At 39.9% G+C, this 16337-nt stretch overlaps 1 long non-coding RNA gene across 8 annotated transcripts in view; it reads left to right on the top strand.

The window, feature by feature from the left end:
- LOC144589211 (uncharacterized) overlaps nt 1–16337 on the top strand; it is an 86573-nt gene that overhangs the window by 4844 nt on the left and 65392 nt on the right. For 4 of the 8 annotated variants that reach the window (XR_013545183.1, XR_013545180.1, XR_013545181.1 and 1 more), the window contains exon 2: nt 1093–1136. The exons of 1 other annotated variant lie outside the window; for it this stretch is intronic. This is a non-coding gene — a long non-coding RNA (uncharacterized LOC144589211). Of the gene's footprint in view, nt 1–1092; nt 1137–13636; nt 13742–16337 lie in introns of all 8 variants that reach the window. 3 more of the 8 variants (XR_013545179.1, XR_013545184.1, XR_013545182.1) reach the window with 1 other exon arrangement.

Raw genomic sequence — 16337 nt, 5'->3', positions numbered from 1 at the left:
TGAGGTTGTGCTTATTATCCCTTGCAAAAGTAGGTGGTGTGTAGAAGGTCATAGGATAAGTGTTGCTAAGCAGCTAAACAGAAGGATGCTAAAATTAACTCAAGTGCATCTATTAGGGATTCATTCTCTTGTTCCTTTCCTTTTCTAAATAAAATGAAATTACACTTCTTAATTGAAAGAAGCATCTTTAACTTTCAAGATCAGACAAAACAGAGTCTTGCTGTTGAATGTTCAATACTGGAAATACATTTCAAGGTTTTGAGTGCAAATCAGCTCTTATAACTAAGTCTCTGCAAAATTCTGATGCAACATCTTGCTTTTAAACAGTGATTTTATAAGTTTCTACATGCCAGAGTATACATTCATGGGAACATAGTCTTAATCATTCTGATGCTTACTCAAAAGCAAGCCATACTGAGTTCAATGAGATTTACTCTCTAGCAAAAAAACCAACAGTATTGGGCTGGAATCCTTTATACAACTATAGGTCTAGAGTTCATTGAAGATTACTCCTGAGAAACTAGATGCAAGGCTGCAACATAGGTTCTCTTAGTTTAGTTACAGGTACCTAAGTCAACTAAATTTACTTAAATATCGTTGCAAGTAACTTCCATGATAATTAGTGAAGCATGCTTCCTTATTAAGTGAATCTTTGGACTGATGGTGCCAGCTTATCAAGAATAGCTTAGGAACATGCTTGCCTCCAGCCTGATGTTTATAGAACCTTTGAACACAGTTTTTTTTTTAAAAAAATGAGATCAAACCCTTTGATTTTTGGTTTCCTCTTCTCTTGCCCTCCTAAGCTTATGTAGTGAGTTCAAACACAGGTGGAATGTAATGTTTCTCCCTCAAACACTGGAAAGATTTGTGTAGGAAACAATATTACAGTGCAAGTGGAGTCATGATATGTAACTTCAGTGATATTCTCTCAAGTCCCCTTACCCCGGTTCCTACCTTCAGTTCCTTTGTATTGAATGAATTATTCTACAGATAAATAGGGTTTGGCATTCACAATAAACAGTCGATTATCGGAGTCCTTTGAAGACTGCATTTTGTTAGGGTAACATATTTTCCTTTTCCCTTCTATTACAGATATAAAGCCCAGTTCTGAAGAGCGGTCTGAAGCTTAAATAGGGGTAGGAATTGTTTTATATTTCCTCTTCCCCTTTAAATGTCTTTATTTGCAATGTTGCTGAGAAGCATCTTGAAATTGTAACGTTGAATAGTGTAAGAGATGGCAATACTGTAGTCAGTTTCTTATTCATTTATAAAGGATTTTTCTTAGAACTCCTGTACAGAGTTCTACAGAACTGTAGCCTACCATAGAGTTTCCAGTATTATATTAAGTAGTATATTGTTGGCTTTCTTAATTACATTAAGGTAGAGCAGCTCTCACACATTTTGTGGACTCGTTGTGAATTGTGAGATCTTGCTGTAAGGCTAGGATGCCTAGTCTCAGCTGTGGCAAGGGCAAGGGAAATTAGATTGAAGTAATAATAATAATAAATGTTGGAAACAGTTGGTAGAATTGCATACTAAAATACACACATGAAGGGTTTAATTGTTTACAAAATGTAAAAAATGTATAGATTTTGAAGAGACACCTAAGAAGACACCAAGATGCAAAAAAACCCCAAATAATTATAAGCAACCCATGTAACACGCTGTTTAACAAGAACCAATTGAATGTAGCTAGATTAAAAAAATAATAATAATAATAAAAAAGAAATGTAGATTAAGTATGCATTTAAAAATGTGTTTGATTTTCCCTACCTCTCCCTGTACAGGAACTTGAGTTGGTTTACAAATGGTTTTTAAAAATATAAATATTAAGACAGTTGAAAATATAAAAATTACTGTATGAAAAATAATAAAAGCATATTAATTACTAAAAGACAGAAAATAAAAATCCTGTTAATGCCAGTTAAAAATATACATTTTAAAAGAATGAAAGGAAGTTGCCCCTTTAAAAATTCCTTCCTCGCCACCATTTTGCAAACTTTAGATATTAAAAGCCTGTCTGAAAAAGGAAGGTCTTTGCCTACCATCAGAAGGAAGGGGACCAACCTGGTCTCCTGTGGGGGAGAGTTCCATGTTCTGGGAGCAGCCACTGAAAAGACCCTTTCCCATGTATACACAAAGCATCCATGTGCTGGTTAGTGGGGCTGAGAAGAAGCCCTGCCCTGAAGATCTTAAAATCTGGGGAGGTTGGAAGGGACAGATAAAGTCCCGTGGATAGCCTGGACCAAAGTTGTAGGTTAAAACCAGCACGATCATGATGATACATCAAAACATTGTAAGACTCTAATCAGAATCCTATTGGTTAGTTAGGCCAACATAAGTGCAGTGGTATAAATATGAGCAATGAGTTACTACATGTATCCCTCATTGGGATCTTTTCCTGTTAAATTGGTATGCAATAAGGAATAAAAGACCATGAAAACTCACTGGGGGTGGGAAGCTGGTAAAACCACTCCTTAAATATCTTGCTTACCTTGAAAGCCCTATTAGGGTTGCTGTAGGTGTTCTGACTTGGTGGTACGGAACACACACACACAAGGAATACAAGGGACAGCTCATGAATAAGCAGTGATTTGCCATTTATTTATTTATTTATTTATTTATTTATTTATTTATTTATTTATTTATTTATTTATTTATTTATTTATTTATTTATACCCCGCCCCCCCAGACAGCATCTACAGTGGAGATTACACCACTGCATTTATACTGGCATAACTAATTAACAGGATTCTGTTCAACGTGTAAGATGTATGAGATGCTTTCTGATACTGTCCTAACAAAAATCAACCAATGTTAACTGTATGTCCATATACCGTACTTTTTCCTGTATAAGATGCCACCATGTATAAGACGCCACCCCTCTTTTCTAATTAAAAATTAGGAAATCTAAGTAGGGCTTATCAAATGTAGGGTAAAAAGGATCAAAGTGCTGCAAGATGGCTTTGATCCCTGCTTTCTCTCTTTGTGCTAAGCCCCACATGGCTTAGCAAAGGAGGGGGAAAGGGATCAAAGCAGTTCTACGACTGCACAATCATTTTGATCCCATTCCCCCTTATACAGCGATGGGCTTGCTTTGATCCTTCCCCCCTCTTTTTGCTAAGCCCCCGGGATTTAGCAAGCAGAGGGGGAAGCAGGGAAAGCCCTGCAGGATCACTTTGATCCCTGCTTTCCCCTCCACTTGTTTTTTTCTCTCCTCAGCTTACTTCCGTGTATAAGACAACCCTCAATTTTTAGTCTAAAGATTTTAGAAAAAGTATAGTCTTATACACGGAAAAATATGGTATATCTTTAAATAGTATTATTGGCCCATGATGAAGGCCAGAATCTCATTATGTCATTACATTAGCACAATGCAAGTGAGGCAAAATCACTGTAGACTTTGTTACATGCTGAGTCACACAACTCAGTATGCAACAGAAAATGTTTATGATTATTTCTTAACTTGAAATTTGGTTCCCGACATTACATCACTTGCATTATGTTAGTGCAGCTATATAAGAGCATTTTAACCTAAATAAAGAAAAAAGAACTCTAAAAAATGCCCTATGCTTTATCTGCCTACATTTATCACTTAGTGCTTTTGAATTATGCCCTTCCTCCAGGGTGGTCAGAGTAGCCTGTTAGGCTCATAGCTATCACCTGAGATAATTTTGTGGGAAAGACAGGGATGTGTTTGAGGTAGACTAGGATTTTGCTATCAGACTATGGTAAAAGGCAGACCTGGGCAAAATGTGGCCCTCCAGATGTTGCTGAACTACAACTCCCAGCAGTCCTAGCCCACACAGCCAATAGTGAGGAGTGTTGGGATTTGCAGTTCAGCAACATCTGGAGGGCCACACTTTGCCCAGGTCTGGTAAAAGGTAAGCTCCTGTTTTTTTTACTATGTATGGGAGGCGGGGGGGGGGGTTCAGTTTTATAGCATATAAAAGAATGAGAAACTTTTGAGAAAACCAGATTCTTGTGTTTTGAATGGGGAGAAAGTCAGTTCATAATGGCTAAACCCCGTAGTCAAAAATGAGCAAAAGCCAGGAACCCTACTGTCCGTAGCTGTAGTGCGGAGCCCAGGTTTATGTAATGAAGGACATTCATTCTGAGTGATGGGATATTTTTGCTTGGGAATAAAAATAAAAGGAGGCTAATCTGGCCAAACACTCTTCAGTTAGGTTAAAAAAATGTCTTTGAACACTCCTTACCTTCAGTTCTCCAGTTCAGTTCCTTGCTGGCATAAAGTAGAACTGTGGTTTGAAGGCAGGCCATATATTATTTAAGATGGCAGCAACTGTTAAGGCAGAAATAACCGAGTTAAAGCATTATTATTTTGTTCTTGTATGATGATCCAGACAGCATTATGTACTTTAAAGTCCTGTTGAAAAAGGGGAGGGGGAGAAGCTTGGTCACTGTGGAGCCCGGGAAGAGCTTTTAACTTCCTCAGTGGGGAATGGCTAGGTGTAATAAACTTCCCAACCTTGGGTCCCCCTATGTTCTTGGATTACAATTCCCAGAAATCCTGGCTAAAGCTAGTGGTGAAGGCTCATGGGGGCTTGAGCCCCAAGAACATAAGGGGACCCAAGGTTGGGAACCACTACTACTCTAAAGACTGGTATTGGTAGCTGGACCAGTGTTGTTTGTCTCAAGGGCCGGTGGAATGAATTTGGTATGAAACTCCCATCATCCTGTAGCTGACAAGGCTATTGCCTCCAGCAGGATGTTAAGTCTTTCTAGGGGCATCTTGTTCTAACTCCCTCTCCAGTTTTTCATGTTAACCTGCCTTGCAGTCAATAAAGGTAGCTCTCCATGAATAGGTGCTGTTAGACAAAAGAAGTAGGTGATGGGTGGGGATTGTTTATTCAATGTGATTCAAGTAAGTAATGCTAAGGGAATTTGAAGGCCTCCTGAGATGGGGCAGCTGAATAGTTTTAAAAAAAAGTTTGTCTGCAGACTTCCATAGAGATGGTATCAACGGGGTAGAGAAAAGCAGTGGACCCCCCCCCCCCCAGTCACAAGCATTGTTATGTTTAAGTACTCAAAAGTGGATTTTTTGCTTTGAAGATTTTGTTCTTTTCTTTAGATCAGTGTCTGTGTTACATCTCTGTGTTTTCAAGTGGGCTGGGGTGGGGTGGGGTCAATGTATCTCCCTTCTTACAAAAAGATTTCTGTGTGTTTTAATTACAAAATTAGTAGCCTGATTCTCCTGTGAGAGTGTGCTTTATCCTGTATAGCTATAGAAGGTTATGTTTAACCTATGAAAGCTTAAGTCAAGGCGGGGCTTTTTTGGGGGGTGGTTGGAGGTATTTTTCAAGTTATCAAAGGACTCTTGCTAAATCAGTGGTTCCCAGCCTTGAGTTCCCAGATGTTCTTGGACTAAAACTCCCAGAAGCCTTCACCGCTAGCTGTTCTGGCCAGGATTTCTGGAAGTTGTAGTCCAAGAACATCTGGGGACCCAAGGTTGGGAACCAGTGCGCTAAACAGATTTACAGTTTGTAAGATTAGGTCATTGGTTTAGTTAGTAGATCCCTCAGGGATTATTCTCAAATGTGGTGTCTTTTTATATGTGTGTGTCACAGGAGTAAGTATCAGTGAGCATTCACATAGAATATAACCTGACAATTGTTACAGTTTTGGGGCGGGGGCTTGTAATTAGGCTGCTATTTTGTGACTATTATGTTCTTAAGGTGGCAACAAGGCATTGTTGTTTTTCTGGAAAATTGCTCTTCGTAGCCACACCACATGTAAGATAAGAGTATTTAGAAGCCTTTTGAAAATGGAGGGCTACAACTGCAGCTCTATTCTACTCTTGTAAGACTACTCATTGAACATAGTGTTAAGAGATTTGAATTAAAATGGTCTTTACTTAGGAATCATCCTTCTTTGCATAGGGAAAATGGTGGAACAACCCTTTATGGTTGAAGTATCAGCTGCCCTGCAGAATTCTCTGATTGTGCTGGACAACTTAATGCTGTAGCAACAATAAAATGAGTGTAAGATTGAGGTTATGGGAAGGACCTGGTAAGTAGAGCAAGATGTTTAGGCTTGAGCAGAGCTTTACTGACCTAGTGTGGGTTGTGAGCACTGCCTGGTTATATAGGTAGCTGCCTAACATCAGATCAGACTGTTTATCTGTCTTAAAGATCTCTGAGAATGGCTTGGCTCCCATATTTGTACTCGGGAACAGAGTGGATTTGATTTAAATTATGATGTAAATCATAATTCAGTTCATTATTCAGAAAGATTCAATTTACTCATGTGGTTTCTGCCCCCCCCCAATAAAAATGGGCTCTTGCTGTAACCAGAACTTTGGGTAGGGTGGGTGGCATATAAACAAACAAACAAACAAACAAACAAACAAACAAACAAACCATAATATGTATTTTCTTAAATACCTATTTGTTTTCACTACCTGCTTACCTAGATTGGCACTGTTTCTTTTAGTCCTCTATTCACTGACACCTCAGAGAGGTAAGGGCTCAAACTTTGTGTGCAGAAAGTTGGAGAGAGATAATAATTAGGGTTGATGCTCTAAAGCAGTGGTTCTTAACATGGGCGATAATGCCCCCCCAGGGGGCAATTTCATTTTTCAGGGGGGCGGTAGAACGAAAAGGGGCGGCGTAGGGGCGCTGGAGCAGAAGGGGGCGGTAGGGGGGCGCTGGAGCAAGCCAAACCTGTGAAAATGGCTGCAGCCTTTTTACAGTGTGCATGAATATATATTTTCCTCCAATCTTAATTTAGTTTCAGAGTTTTCATTTTGAAATTTTTAGTTCCTGCATTGCGGTTTGTTTTTATGCCCTTTTTATATTTCTTTTTGCGTCTTAAAATTCACTTGCAACTAAATTATTAAATGTTACTTTTTAGGGGGCATTTCATTTTCTTGGAATTTAATTTTGTTTTCAGGGGTCATCGGATTTAAGTGTCTTTAAATAAATAAATAAATAAATAAATAAATAAATAAATAAATAAATAAATAAATAAATAAATAAAAAAGATATCACCACGGGGAGGGGGGCGATGATAACTTCCTCAATGGCTCAAGGGGGCGTTTCTTTCAAAAAGGTTAAGAACCACTGCTCTAAAGGAATCAGCATCACTCCAGGGTGCTATTGGAGGCAATTCTGGAGGTTTTAATAGGTCTTCCAAGAATGTTCAATTGTATTTCATGACTGGGTGCGGGGGGGGGGGGGGGAAGGCTCCAGAAATGTCTTGACTCAGAATTGGAAAGTAGAACGGATCAAGTCTCTTTTATTTGTCCTTTTAATGTGGCTGTTAATAACTATGTATCTGTAGAGTCACAGACTCAATTTGAGAACTATACAGTACTGTATTGTACTTTTTCTGATTTTTTTCCTGCTAGACTGAGTATTAGAGGAAAGATTAAATTTAAGACCTAATGCTAGACTGAGTATTAGAGAAAACATTAAACTTAATAATATATACAGAAACTTGTGGAACCCTGTAAAATTAAGGGTCTAATCCAAGAATTTTGGATCCTATTTACAAAATATTTTTAGAAGACTGCATTAAGATTGTTGTGACTGTATCTATGATTATATTATCATGTTACAAGAGTATATATATTTATCTCATGCTGTTGAAGTAGAATCAATAATCCCCATCTCTGAAGGAGATCTTTGAGCTATAACACATTTTAGCCAGAACCTCGTTGGTGTTTGCATAAGGGCTGTGGCTAAATGCACGTAATTGTGGAGATGCTGAAGTTGTGCAGCTGTCAGATGGCTGCAGTTACAGTGGACCCTCGACTGACAGATGCCTCGACTTACAGACTTTTCGAGTTACAGACTTCTCTGGCTGCAAAATTTAGATTCGACTTGCAGCTGGAGAATCGACTTACAGACCAGAAAAAAACAAAATGGAACAAAAATATAATAAAAACTGCCAGTTATGGGATTAATTGGTTTTCAGTGCATTGTAGGTCAATGGAGATTCGACTTACAGACTTCGACTTGCAGCCACCATTCCAATATGGATTAATTCCTTAAGTAGAGGGTCCACTGTAGTTGCCATGAATTATACAAACTTTCGCTTACACAAATAAGATTTTGTCCTTTACATTGAAATAATGTAGAGTTTTTTAAAAAAATAGAAAGCATTTTAATAAGAGAAAATAAAAGCTTGAGTTTTTTTAAACAATCTGATTTAAATTTTGAAACACTTGTGTTTAATTTTGTTAAAAATTATCATTTTGCTCTGGAATAGGAAAATGAAGTAATTTGGGCAATGATCTTTTCATGACTTTACTATGACGGTGTGTGCATATGTATATATTTTAAAATAAAAACAAAAAAATCACTTTAAAATTGCAGAACTTCCATGTAATAGAAAATGTCCTGTGAATTAATGGGTAGACAGGGTAACTGATAAGAACTATTACTAGCTCCGCCATTAAATTGCATTGAATGAAATTGACTATGGTCCACCAAAGCTCAGGCTATAATATATATTTTTATTCTTTAAGGTGCCATTGGTTTCTTTGTCATTTTTATTTCACTAACATGTTTTCAAAGTGTAAGAACACTGGTCTTCCTTTTAAAGTATGTGATAAATAGTGTGGAAAAATCTATGCAAGTCACTTTCCTGTATTGGTATTTTACATCAACATATAGCATGTTAGATTTTGGGGGATCCTATATGTTTTATATGAAATTTCTCTCTCTCTCTCTCTCTCTCTCTCTCTCTCTCTCTCTCACACACACACACACACACACACACAAAATAATATGAGAGACATTCTTGAGCTTTACAGTTGGTCGCTAGGGAATTACTAAGTTCTTTCTTTTTGTCTTGTTCAAAATTATGTTTGGTGTAGCTTGATCTTTTCTGGATCAGACCAGGATGTTGACTTATCCTTTTCTTGGTTGTTGCAAAGAGGATAACTTTGTAAACGTTTGTACTGGACTGTCGTGGAAGGATTAGTGGGGTAACCTCTTATTTCAACATATCTCCACTCCAGGGCATACATGTCTCTGAGGCCTTTAGGCTTCTGCAGCCTTGTTCCTCTTTATGGTATTTGTTTGCCCTTGAGCCTCTGGAGCATAAGCCCTGACTAATCAAAGATTGAAAAGGTTCAGTTCTTAACCTGACAAAGCTTATTCTGCTAGTTTCAAGATATTTTGTAGTGTTTCTGTCAAGCAGTTTGGGATCGTACCCTGTGACTTCTGTTAGGATTCCATTAGGCATCTACAGTACTGGTCTCCTGTGGTTGTTCCTGGAGTATCAGGGATGTTTACACCTTTGTAGTGATCCTCAACCTTTGTTTCCAGAATTCTAGACTTTTTACACTCACAGAATCCCTCATCATGGGCCATATGGGGCAAAGCCTGTGGGAGTGGTTGAGAACAACTCTTACAGAGGTGGTGCTGATGAAGTCCAATACGCCTGGTCAGTCTTCACAGACCTTTTCTGTTCCTCGGAAGATTTTTCAGTTTGCAAGGATTCTTTAGTAGATAAAACAATGTGGAGAAGATTCTTGTGTGTTTGTTTTAATCTTCTAAAAACGGAATTATATATGGGGTTTTTCTAGAAATGGAATATGAAGGAGTATTTTTTGAAAACCACCAAACTAAGAGGATTCTTGGTTTTGATCCAGTGATTTTTTTAAAGAATCAAATCAATTTGAATCAAATCCACCCTGCGGCTGGGATCTAGTGAATATCTCACTGGATATTGGTCCATTCTGTGTCTGGAAAGGCAAACTTCACCCTCGTTTTGACACACTACTTCTCCTACCTACTTTGCCATTGACCAGGCTAGTGGCTAGTATTGAAAGGAGCTGGCGTTTAATACCACGAGGAGGGCTACACATTATCTAGTTGCGCTCTCAGGTTTGTTTGCCCCAGTGATTGCATTAGATAAGGAGTTTGGAACTTGCTGCATTTTGCTTATTTTCTGCTGTAGAGCCTATTGTTTCTGATCACAGGCTGTGCTGACTGAGATCTATGGGAGTTGTAGTCCAAACTACCAGAAGGAGCCACATTGGATGAAGCTGCTTTACGCACGAAAAGGTTGTACTGCCACCAGTTAAAGGGAGCTGTGCAGTATTCCCACACAAAACCCTACAAAAACGAATGAGAGACTGTGCCTATTGCTGTTATCTGCTCTTTTTTTTTTTTTTTATAAAGGCCATTTTGTCTCCTTGCACATACCTGCCATCAGTGAGACTTGATATTTCTCACCAAAGGAGGACCAAGCTCTGGTGGCTCCTTTAATATTTTATGTGTCTGAAGGAATGTTGGTGGCTCAGCTCTTCATGCACAGCTATTAAAGGCACCCGAGCCTGGCTGTCCTTTACATCTGGTCACTCTAGCTGAGGCATGCAGCATCTCACGGAAGCCAAGAACCCTTGTTTGGGTAAATGGGAGAAGCTCTAGTTGCTAGCTGAATGCAGGTGGTTGTTCTACATTCACATATGGAATTCAGCTGTGTCAATTCACAAAATATGTGCTTGCACTTCAGCGAGATTGTGTTTTCATGTGTGTGTCATGCGCTGCATGACTGTTCCTGCTTTCTGTCTTCCCTTTACTGTATCAGTATTTTGGGAAGTGACTTTCAATGAGAAAAAAAGGACATTATGGTGCAGTAATACAGAACTTTTGAAGGCTGCTTTAGGTTTTCAACTAAAATATGAACATAGAGTTTGTATGAATTGTGCAGGAGGTATACAATGTAGGTGGCAGGTAGAAACTGAAACTATCTACCTGTGGTTAATGGAGTGCTTTTGTGATGTAGGTTTCCGAAGGTTCCCAGTGCAGTGGAAATTGCAGTATTTTTGAATGAGAGTTCTTCCAGGGGTTTGTGATGCATAGCACTGCAAATGTTTTGTTAATATAAGAATGTTGCCTGGTGCTAATTGTGGGTGCTTGCGTGCAGCCAAGGCAACAGACACAGTTGGGGTCAAAAGTGAACATGTACACATGTGTTGAATCTCTTTCTCCCCCCCCCACCTTTCTCTCATATTCAGACACTCCATCTGTCTCCCGTTTATCCGCACCACAACTCAGCTGCAGAAGAGAAAAATACACCTTGCTCTCAAATTAGAAATGTTCCTACCTGATGCTGGTGCTTTGCTTTTAGTCTACCTAAAAGTGCTGGGCAGTTGACTAATCCACTCCATTCATGCTCTCTTGTTCTTCCCCTCCCTGTCTTTGTCACACACCCACGTAGTGTGATGAGGCTGGGAGTTCAACAAGAGGGGCAACACAGTTGGAGTTCTGGCCTCCCATGTTCCGAATGGAGACACTCAGGAACAGGCTGCCTGAAGAACAGATGTGCCCCTTTGCCTTTATATCCTGGCCACCACTTAAATATAATGCCCTATGAGGGTGAAAGAGGTGTCTATTTCTTGTATGCTGAGTTCTGGAAGCATCAGTCTCTGACCCGGAAGGCTTTTTAGGTGACCCTTGATATGTCCAGTCTTTTGAAGCTACTCAGGGGTGAAGAAGTGGGAACCAACCCCAAATGTTTTGCTGCCTTAAGCAAAATATTTGTGTATGAGATCCCTTCCGCTCTGCCTGTAGAATCTTAGTGGCCTGTCAGCTGAATCCTCCAAATTGATGTGACGCTGTCTACCAACTCTGAGGCGGATGACTTGTGGGTGGGTGGGGGATAAATTTGTGTGGTGTATGTAGCGCTGTCCTTCCTTGGAGGGTGACAGGTGGAAAATTCAAGAGGTCCAGTGGAGAAGCAGCCACCACTCTTACTTTCTTGCTTTTGCTGCCAGAAGTGGTTGTGATAGTGGACTGGCTCTGGCAAAGATAATGTGGAAGTCTTGAGATCTGTCGTGAATTTTACCCTCATCCTGTAGTCAGGTTGCTTTTAGATGTTGTAGCTGAGCCTCCCTTAATGGCTGGGGTTGATTGAATAGGCCCATTTTTCATTTTTGCTGACTTCATGCACTTGCTATCTTCTGTTTTCATGTCCTCTGATTGACACAGCTTGGTGCACTTCCTCAGCCCAGAAATTCCATTGACATTTGAGTGGATTTGCTCAGGGGGAATGGTGAAGAGACAGTGAATCTCCAAGTAATGTAGTGCTCCTCATACTAAAGGTGAGGGGTGGGCAGAGGGGAGGAGGAGGCCTACACAAATCAAGAAATAGGGTTCAGAGAGCAAAGCCTCTCCAACTTACTGTTTTGATATGCATGCAATTTAATAAGCCGTCTGTTCAGCAGACAAAGTAACCCCAGGTCCAGCCCCTGCTTTGACAGTGGGCAGGCGGATGAAAGTTTGGGAGACCTACCGCAGAGGATGATGATGGCTGACAGTTCTTTCCTTCACCCCACGTGGCTGAGGGCAGTCTTTTGAATGTGCCCTTGGGCCTTTGCCTTCCTTCCTCTTTCCTGCTCATTTGAAAACCTGGCTCCTTAAAAAGAGACAAGATAAGCTTTTGAGCGCTGAATACCATATTTCCCCCAAAATAAGAAAGGGTCTTATATTAATTTTTGCTCCAAAAACACATTAGGGCTTATTTTGAGGGATGCTTAATTTTTTTCATGTACCATCTACGTTTATTCCAATACAGTCATGTCATCTTCTTCTGGTTGCTGCACAATGGTGGTGGGCAGGGTTTTACTTAACTGGGGCTTATTTTGGGGGGTAGGGCTTATATTACGAGCATCATGCAAAATCATACTAGGGCTTATTTTCAGGTTAGGTCTTATTTTCAGGGAAACAGGGTAGTGTGTAATCTTGTGTGTGTGTGTCTGTAGGATTTTTAAAAAATGGGTACACAGTATTGTACTATGTGTTGGTTATATGAGGAAAACATATGTAAAAGTGTATGTTTTCAGTGTGTGGGGAGAACACCTGTTAACAAATTGCAGGAATTCTAAGTAAGTAATCCTGGTTGCATCACTCACTATCTAAAAAGCGTAACTTCTGTTACACTGAATTGTGCATAGTCCCTCTATTGCAGGTGCCACTTGCTGTTGCAGCATACCTGTATAGCAGGTTGTTGTAATGTTCATTTTTTGCAAGAGAAGAATAGTGAAGCTGAGAGAACACTAGGTTAGGTGAAAAATGCAAAGGCAGTGTTAAATCTGTTTGAAACATCAGTGCAACCTTCTAATCTCTGGTTCTGGATAATGGCTGTCCAGTATAAGAAAAACACTGAGTGCCTTTTTGCAGTACATAGCTGGAGTACTGTATAACATTAATATTAGAAAAGTTGGCAGTTTCTCTTTAAGAGGATTTAAAAAAAAACCTAGATTGCCACCTGTTTGGGGGATAGTTTCAGTCATACTGCTGGATGGTTTATACCAGGCAGTGGATGGAGAGAAGGTAACATTTTTGGTTGTCCCGTGGACTTCTCAGTTGTCTTCAGTATCATTGATGCCACAAGTAACCTCCTGGATTGCTTGGCCAATATAGTAGGGATGGGAGGCATGGTGTTATCTTGGCTCCAGCCCTTCCCAGAAGGGAAGATCCAGCAAATGGTCCTCAGTGTTTTATATCTCATAGCCATTGGCTTGTGCTTCAGGGTTTCATCTTGATTCCTATGCTTTTTAAAAATCTGTGTGAAGCCACTCAGGGAAATCATTTGGAGGTTTCACCTAAGGTATCACCAGCATGCTGATGACACACAGCTCTATTTTGCATTTCCACAGCCTCCCCAAGATTTATGGATGAAAGTCCTCAGTGGGTTATCTGGAGGCATTTCTAGATTGGATGCTAAGCTTCTTTGCTCTTAAGAACTTGAGGCTTAATTCCAGGTAAGACAGAAGTGCTGCGAACAGTGAAACTGGCCAGTTTTAGAAGATGTAGGACTGTGTTAGGTGGAATTACATTCTCCCTGAAAAATGAGATGTACAGCTTGGCGTATCTTCCTGTACATTGGCTCTGCTAATGTAGGTGCAGGTGGCTTCGGTGCCAGCTACACTGGTTAATTTGCCTGTTGTGCTTCTACTTTGTGAAAGCACCAGTGGCCACTGTTATTCATACGCTAGTAGCCTCCAGGTTAGACTACTGCAATCTATTTTATGTGAGGATCCCTTGAAAGCTATTGGGAAGCTCTGGCTCATAGAGAATTGAGCTGCCTATGAGCTGCCTGTGGATCTAGGTTATTGGAGAACATAATAGTGAATTAGTACAGCTGCTGGTAGTGAACTCCCAAGCCTATTTTAATGTCCACGTAAAGTCTTTTTCAGTCTTAAATGGCCTTAGACCACCTTGTTCATAAGAATCTTCCCTGTCAGTACCATTAGCTACTGAGATCCTGCTGTCTGCTCTGCCCAGCGAAGGTCGTTAGACAAGAGATGATGTGTTACTGTACTGTGGGATTCCCTGCCACAAGAAGTTCACTTGCATCTGTTTGAGCTGGACTTTAGAGTCCTAACAGTTAGCATCCATCTTTACTCTTTGGGTTGAAACTGGACCAGGCTTTAAAATGTATAATGATAAAACGTTCCTTTTTAAATATCCCGACAGAAATGTGCACCTTAATCTTTGAGATAGGCATAATATAAATGTGGTTTATTTCAATCCTGACTTTGTATTTTGAAACAATATGTTTATATGATTTTATTATAGAAGATGGACGGTATGCAAAGTATTAATAGTCTTTAAATGTAGCTATTCATTTGTTTAGAATAAAAATGCTGATGAACCAAGATGATTTCCAGGTCCTCACTGGACTATATCGGAACCTATATATGTGATGGCAATTGAAGAATTCTCACTAACTTCATTTGGCAATGTTAACATAACTAAAAGAAAGAAAAGAAAAGAATCGTGGCATTGTTAAGGTTAACAAAGTCTGCTTCTTCACACACGTGGGAACCATCTGTTTGACGGAAGTGAATTGGGATCCATGAACATTTACCTTGAAGTACAATTTTTAGTCTCAAGGGAACCACAAAGGAGTTATTGTTGTTGCTGCTGTTGCAGAAACAGACCAACATATCTGCCCGTTTGAAAACTGACATAGCTAAGCACTGTTGCGACTCTTCCTGGTTGCTTGTAATCTGGTAAGTGGCAGGATCAAGGCAGGGATGGTGAAAGGATTGTGCTGTTGCTGCTGCTGCTGCATGTGTTTACACCACCAACTGGGCATAATATATTATCTGCCTTTATCTGGTCTGGCCATTGCAAGCGTGGTTGTTTACCAGCTGAAGAGGTTGTTGCTTCAACAAGCAAAGACTACTACGCTTCGGGGATCTGTGGCTGTGAAAAACAACACTAATGAAACTTCTTATGGGTTGTGGCAACACTGTTGTGTACTTAGATGTCAAAACAGTCTTTCTCCATGAATATTTATGAGATCATGTCTTTCCACCAATAATATGTAGTTATCTGTTCATCAAAGTAATACTGGTTGATGGTTTATGGTTCATTAGGTGTGGTACACTGAGCTTGAAAATTTTACTCTTCTGGACTACGGCTTCCAGAGTCTCTCAAAGAGTTTGGCTTCAGTGGTCATGCTGGCTAGGGATTCTGGGGGTTGTTGTCAGAAAGTCATGTTACATGGTATGGGTATAGGCTGGGCAAATTGTGATGTTCCAGATGTTGATCCAGAGGCTAGGTTGGTAAGTACATGAGATAGGATTTCTTCATTTGCAAAGCTCCTGTTGTCATCCTTCAGAAGCTTCTGGCAGATGGCCCAAATGGTCCTGTTCTCTTTAGCCTTCAGCTTTCAAAACTGGATTTAAAAAATAATTAAATCTGTGGTTAGCAAGTGCTTTTATCATGTTTTAAAAATCCTAAATCACTTTGGGAACCCTATTGGACAGAAAATGAACTACTGTTTCTTTCATCCTTTCTAACTGGTGAGGATGGAAAGGGGTTAAGGGGAATTGGAGTCTGCCAACATCTGGAGGTCCATGGACTTCACTGCCTTGTTTTGTGTTGTAATTCCAGTAATTTAAAAGAGAACTGATGGAGTGGGCACATATTGGTTTGAAATTAATTTCTTAAAGCCAACTATTAGATGTGGAAGCTAAGAAGTCTCCATTAGTGTATGTTTTGTTTCCTTTCTATGAGGCACATATGCTAACAATTGTGTCCCGTTTCAGCATCTAGAATTGGGAGATTAGTCAAGCTGCCCTTGTTTAATGTTACCCAAACATCCAAGTGCTGTGAGCTGTCATGCTTAACACCCATAATACTCTGTAAGGCATAATGATTATACTTGAAGGGTTTGTTACGTGCATATTCAGTGTGCACAGTGGGATAATACTGTTTTAGTGGTTTTGGATAGCTCAGTGAATTAGGTATCTGATTGTGGAGCCAGAGGTTTGGTGTTTGATTCTTCACTGTGCCTTCCAGGAGAAGAACCAGCCTATATAGCCTTGGGCAGGCTGTGTAGGCCCA

The sequence above is a fragment of the Pogona vitticeps genome, chromosome 4 (genome assembly GCF_051106095.1).
Source record: "Pogona vitticeps strain Pit_001003342236 chromosome 4, PviZW2.1, whole genome shotgun sequence".
Taxonomy (NCBI): Eukaryota; Metazoa; Chordata; class Lepidosauria; order Squamata; family Agamidae; genus Pogona; species Pogona vitticeps.
The sequence above is the reverse complement of the archived record's forward strand: the minus strand, read 5'-3'. Positions and strand labels throughout refer to the sequence as shown.